Source organism: Leptonychotes weddellii, unplaced genomic scaffold, assembly GCF_054177405.1.
Source record: "Leptonychotes weddellii isolate Sample4059 unplaced genomic scaffold, ASM5417740v2 HiC_scaffold_12708, whole genome shotgun sequence".
NCBI lineage: Eukaryota > Metazoa > Chordata > Mammalia > Carnivora > Phocidae > Leptonychotes > Leptonychotes weddellii.
Genome location: NW_027706088.1, coordinates 228 through 6098, shown reverse-complemented (window position 1 = coordinate 6098; position 5871 = coordinate 228). Strand labels below are relative to the sequence as shown.

General features: G+C 52.3%; 1 long non-coding RNA gene across 2 annotated transcripts; it reads left to right on the top strand.

The window, feature by feature from the left end:
• The first annotated feature begins 1181 nt into the window (after positions 1-1181).
• Positions 1182-5646, top strand: LOC145718250 (uncharacterized). 2 transcript variants are annotated; one of them, XR_014141675.1, is made up of 4 exons: positions 1182-1569; positions 2424-2519; positions 5416-5456; positions 5551-5646. It is a non-coding gene; the product is annotated as an uncharacterized LOC145718250 (long non-coding RNA). The 2 variants fall into 2 exon arrangements; XR_014141676.1 differs by lacking the exon at positions 5416-5456 and having other exon boundaries at positions 1199-1569.
• The last annotated feature ends 225 nt before the right edge of the window (positions 5647-5871 follow it).

Here is a 5871-nt window from a genome sequence, read left to right as displayed (position 1 = left end):
ATTGAGCCCTGCATCGGGCTCCCTGCTCCGCGGGAAGCCTGCTTCTCCCTCTCCCACTCCCCCTGCTTGTGTTCCCTCTCTCGCTGTGTCTCTCTCTGTCAAATAAATAAAATCTTAAAAAAAAAAAAAAAAAGAGGAGTCAGTCCATGTAAACAGCATTTGAAAAAAAATATTAAGGCAGAAAAAGAGTCAGTCCATGTAAACCGCATTTGAAAAAAAATATTAAGGCAGAAAAGGATTAAGTACAATATTGCACCCTGGGTAGGTGGGATGTGCAGCTCTGGAGTTCAGGGGAGCCCTGGTGTCAGGAAGCTTCGGGTGGTTGGGCTGACCTCCATGGCTGAAGCCCCCACCCTCTGGCCATGTGCTGGGTCCCGTCCCTGCCCAGAGTGCCCTCATGACCACAGAGTCCAGGGTTACCACCTATGCACAGTTTCTCAGGCTGCCCACCCGCAATCCCACAGGCTTTGGTTGGCAGGTGTCCACACTTGGGGTGGGGGGCAGATGCACTGCGGGCTCTGGGGCTCGCTCCCTGCACGTTTGCATTCCTAGCCTATGTCCGTTGAGCTGCCTCAGTCACGCGTCTTACGGAGGAGGAAACCTGCAGGGCATGTTTCTCTGTTCAGTACTCAGTACTCCGTGCTTTTCTGCTCCTGGCCCCTGAGTGCCTGAAACTGCTGGAGGCTTTGGCCTGGGGCTCCCTCCGCAGGGAGCCGAGCCCCAGTCCTGACCCAGCTGCTCTGCTGTTGCCGGGAGGGACAGCCCGGGCTCACGGCTTTCCCTGGCCTCACCTGGGAGCAGTTCAAGGCTGCCCTCCTTCAGGGTTGGCGCATTGCCTTAGTTGGCTACTCTCCTACCCGCAGCTCGGTCCCCCAGGACAGGGGACCAGACGCAGCCAGTGTATTACACAGTGGGCCTGGGCTGGGGGCCGCGATGTGCACTCACAGGCTCAGCACGTTGTGCAGATGGGCCTGCACCGCCCCCCCGCCCCAACCACCCCCCACCCCACCCCCCGCCTGGTGTCCTGGAGGTGGCAGCTGCAGGGGTCCAGCGCCATCCATCCTGCCCCGAGCGCTGTTGTCTGTGGCAGCCCAGGAGAGGGTAGGGCTCCTCAGCCTCCCACTGTGCACACTGGGGGAGGAGAGCTCTTTGTCCAGGGTTGGTCCAGGGCCATCCTGGGCACTGTGGACTGTGGAGCAGCGGCCCCAGGCCAAGCCGGGAGCACCCCTAGTCCTGACAGCTCCTCGTATCCCCCCGGACATCGCCCAGTGTCCCTTGGGGGCAGGGCCGCCCCAAGCTGAGAGCCACTGGCCCAGATAATAAGATTTGAAGGAAGTCTCCGCCGCAAAGCACGCCGACCCCTGCTTCCGCCGAGCCTGTGATGCCTTCCCCCAGATTCCGTGGTCTTTTCCTCTCAGGCTAGGTTCGGCTACTCAGAACACCCGCTGAACAGCAGTTTTGGGCTACCCTTCGACTACAACGGGACCCTGGACATCCTCATCACCCCAGGCCAGAAAGGCATTCTAATCTTCTGGTTTGAGAAGAGCCTGTTGGTTTCCAGAAACTCAGGTGAGCCAGGCCCGGGCTCTGGGTGTCCCCCTCTGGGTGGGGAAAGCACAGCTGGTTTTTGTCTCCCCGGCCTCCAGCAGGGGAGAGGCCTCCAGCCCATTCTCACTCTCGGTGCTCACTGTGTCCATCTCTCCCCCCGCCCCCCACCCTGCCCCAGTTTCCTGCCCCAGGAGTCCTGAGGGGGCCACGTGGGCAGGTTCTGAAAGTCGCCCACCAGTCACCTAGGGCAGAGCCCAAGTCTCCCTCCAAGAACCACAAGCCTTGTTTTGGCGCCAAGGTCAGCGACTCCAGGACATGGCTCGGGGCTGCCCACTTGGACTTGCCCTGGCCAGAGAGAACTGGGAAAACAGCACAGCACCTCCCGCTGGCCTAGCTGAGAAGCAGAAGGCAGCCCCCCCAGGGGGAAAGGGGTACTGTCAGGGAAGACCACCCACTACGCCCACTACTCAGGCCGCCTGAACACCGTCGATCCCCTCCCCTCCCCTCCCCCCAGTGCAAGAGAAGGGCTCAGGGCCGGCCCGTCCATTTGGAGAGCTCATCGGAGAACGGAAGCTCTTGTTCCTTGCCCGTGTTACGCATACGGTCAAAGGCATTCCAGCAGTGAGACAGCCTTTCTTGTGAACTCCGCAGCCGATGCGCCACATTCCCGTCCCACCGGGCACACAGGCTTGGTTTTCTCAACCCTAAGCGCCTTCTGCACGATGCTCTACAGGTGGTGCGCCTCGGTGCTGTGTTTTCCCCCACTTTGTATCATTTGAGTCCCTCACCAAGGGTTGGGGCGGGCGGCGGGGACCGCTCGGTGTTTCAGCAGTGGGGGGTCCCTTTCCTCATGACTGTGCCCTGTCGTCTCACAGGTCAGCTCGTCTACCCTGTCCATGTGCGAGAAGGACCCAACACCTTGTATTCTTCCATCTCTGAAGCCAACATCACCATCCACAGCATTGCTGCTAGTGCGTGCCCCACCCATGGGTAGCTTTCTAGAAGTGCCTTCCACGGGGCTTACTCACCACTGACCCACTAGATTCAGTCTAGCCAAAACCAAACGAAACCCGAACCAAAATGTGATTATCACACATTCGGGAACAATTCCCGGCGTAAACTTGTACCCTTCACCAGGAGGTAGAATATGGATTGGGTGTTGGCTTCCTAGGACGTTACAGCAAATGCCCACAAACTGGGGGGCTTAGAACGGCAGATGGTTCTGAATCAAGGTGTCGGCAGGGCCGTGCTCCCTGCAGAGGCTTCAGGGAAGGATCTGCCCCAGGCCTGCCTCCCTGGCTTGTAAGTGGCTGTCTTCCCCCTGCGTCTCCACACTGCACTCCCTCTGTGCGCGGCTGTGTCCAAACCCCCCCCCCCCACCTTCTTTACAAGGACACCCATCATACTGGATTAGAACCCACCCCGATGACCTCATTTTAACTTAATCACCTCTGTAAAGACCTGATCTCCAAATGCAGTCACCTTCTGAGGTCCTGGGGATTAGGACTGCAACATATCTTTTTTGGAGGGGACACATTTCAACCCATAACAGATGGCATCTCAGGATTTCTTTGCTACGCAATTATTGTCCTGCTGCTGTCCTGAAAGATGAGCTTCGCCCGACTAATATTTCTCCTCACAGGAGGCAAAGAGTGGGACACACTGGGGAGTCACGTGGGTGCTAAGTCAGTATCTCCCCTGTTTGCTGATCATTGCATTACATTCTACCATCTGTGTCCCTGTAGCTGTTTAAAGTTAACTTTAAATAGTTACAGAAATTCATGATATAAAATGCTCTTATAACTAAGCCAGTGGTGCATGGTCCTTTAAAGGATTTTTTTTTTTTTTTTTTTTAATATTCCAAGTACAGTTGAAGTCCCTTGGGGCGCCTGAGTGGCTTAGTTGCTTAAGCGTCTGACTCTTGATTTCGGCTCAGGTCATGATCTCAGGGTCGTGAGATCGAGCCCCGCATCGGGCTCCGTGCTGAGCATGGTGCCTGCTTGAGAGGCTCTTTCTCCCTCTCCCTCTGTCTCTCCCCACCCCCCACCCCTGTTCACTCTCTGTCTCTTAAAAAAAAAATTATAATAAAAATGAAAAAAATAAAGTCCCCTGTACCGGCTCCCTAAACCTAGGCCCCTCTTTGGCTTCCTGGAGGTAACCATGGTTAGGAATTTGGGGTGAAACACAGTCAGTTGCAAGATGCACACCGCAGATCAATTATGGATCTGCTGAGAATGTCTAGCATCGCCCAGACGGGTTGTTTGCTTGTACATAAGGGGCGTCCTGTCACTGTGTGAGTCGCTCTGCCACCTGCCTCCTCCATTACACCTCATTTTCTACTCCATTGTGGTGAGAACACGTAACAGGAGATCTGCCTTCTTAACAAATCGTGAGGTGCCCAGTGCAGTATTTAACTACAGGCATGATGCACAGCTGAGCTCTAGAACGGACTCGTCCTGCATCCTTCAAACTCTAGACCTGTTGAACAGCAACCCCCCATTTCCTCAACCTGGGGACACTCAGCGATGTCTGGGGATGACATCAGAGGAGATGGTCGTCTTATCTGGGGGCGTGCTACTGGATCCACTGGGTGGAGGCCCAAGATGCTGCTCAGCATCCTACAAGGCACAGGACACACACACCCTCCCCCCACTACAAAGAAGGATCTGGCTCCAAAACTCAGTAAAGCCAAGGTTGAGAAACTAGGTTAATTCGCTCCTTGCTCTGCAAACACCCCTCCGCATTTCTACATCAGATGCTTTCCCCAAGTTTCAGCTTAAGCCTCACTTTTTCTGAAAGCTTCCTTGATTTTCTTTTTTTATTTTTGTTATTATTTTTTTTTTTTTAGAATTTTTTTTTTTAATTTATTTATTTGAGACAGAGAGATACATAGAGAGAGAGAGAGTAGGAGCAGTGGGGAGAGGCAGAGGGAGAGGGAGAAGCAGACTCCCCGCTGAGCAGAGAGCCTGATGCAGGGCTCGATCCCACGACCTGGAGATCATGACCTGAGCCGAAGGCAGACGCTTAACGACTGAGCCACCCAGGCGCCCCGATTTTCTTTTTTTAAAGAATAAAAATATGTAGGAAATAAGTTGACCCTTTCACAAAACCTTTTAGTGGTGTCCTGTGTTCCTTGGAACTTTGTGTCTGCAAAAGACCAGAAACAACCTCAGTGTCCGTCCGTGGAGGACAGGTTTAATCAGTTGTAGTTCATCCGGGTATATTCATACACATGAAAGAAAACAGTTAAGCTCTTTTCTTTTCTTTTTTTAATTTTATTTATTTATTTGACAGAGAGAGACACAGCAAGAGAGAGAACACAAGCAGGGAGAGTGGGAGAGGGAGAAGCAGGCTCTTCAGGTGCCCCCAGTTAAGCTCTTTTCTTAAAAAACTTGAGGGGGTTCCAGAATATGATACCGCGAATACAAGACTACCAGAAAAGATGTTTCCTAAAACATTTAACTGGGGTTACCTAAGTCAGGGGTCAGCAAACCATGGCCCAAGGGCCAAATGTGGCCCACCACCTGGTTTTGTAAATAAAGTCTTATTGGAACACAGTCATGCCCATTCATTTACAAGTTGCCCCTAGCTGCTTTCACAGAGTTAAACACTTGTAAACATAACACATGATCGGGGCGCCTGGGTCGCTCAGTCGTTAAGCGTCTGCCTCCGGCTCAGGTTGTGATCCCAGGGTCCTGGGATCGAGTCCCACATTGGGCTCCCTGCTCAGCCAGGAGCCTGTTTCTCCCTTTCCCTCTGCCTGCTTGTTCTCTCTCTCTCTCTGAAATAAATAAATAAAATCTTAAAAAAAAAAAAAAAGCACACGATCAGCAGAGCAGAAAATATTTACCATCTGGTTCTTTACAGAAGAAGTTTGCTGACCCCTGGCCTATATGACGGAATCTGGGGTAATTTTTTGTAAACTTTTTATATTTTTTATATTTTCATCCGTTGAAACAACCCTCATTTCAATTTTGTTCTATCTTGTTTGGTTTTTCCTAGATGAATATGAACTGGCAGTTTTGACTCAGGAGAACAATTTGTATTATTGCAGCTTGGGAATCCTATCAAGTTCTCTAATCAAAGTAGGTAAAATCAAAGTAGTGTCATTGACCCGCCGATGAGGAAATCGTATTCTCAAACTTTTTTTTTTTTAAGAGAGCAAGCGGGTGGTGGGGGGCAGAGGCAGAGAGAGAGGGAGAGAGAATCTTAAGTAGGCTTCATGCTCAATGCGGAGTCCAGCGCGGGACTTGATCCCTCGACCCTGAGATCATGACCTGAGCCAAAATCAAAGGCCAGACAGACACTTAACTGACTGAGCCA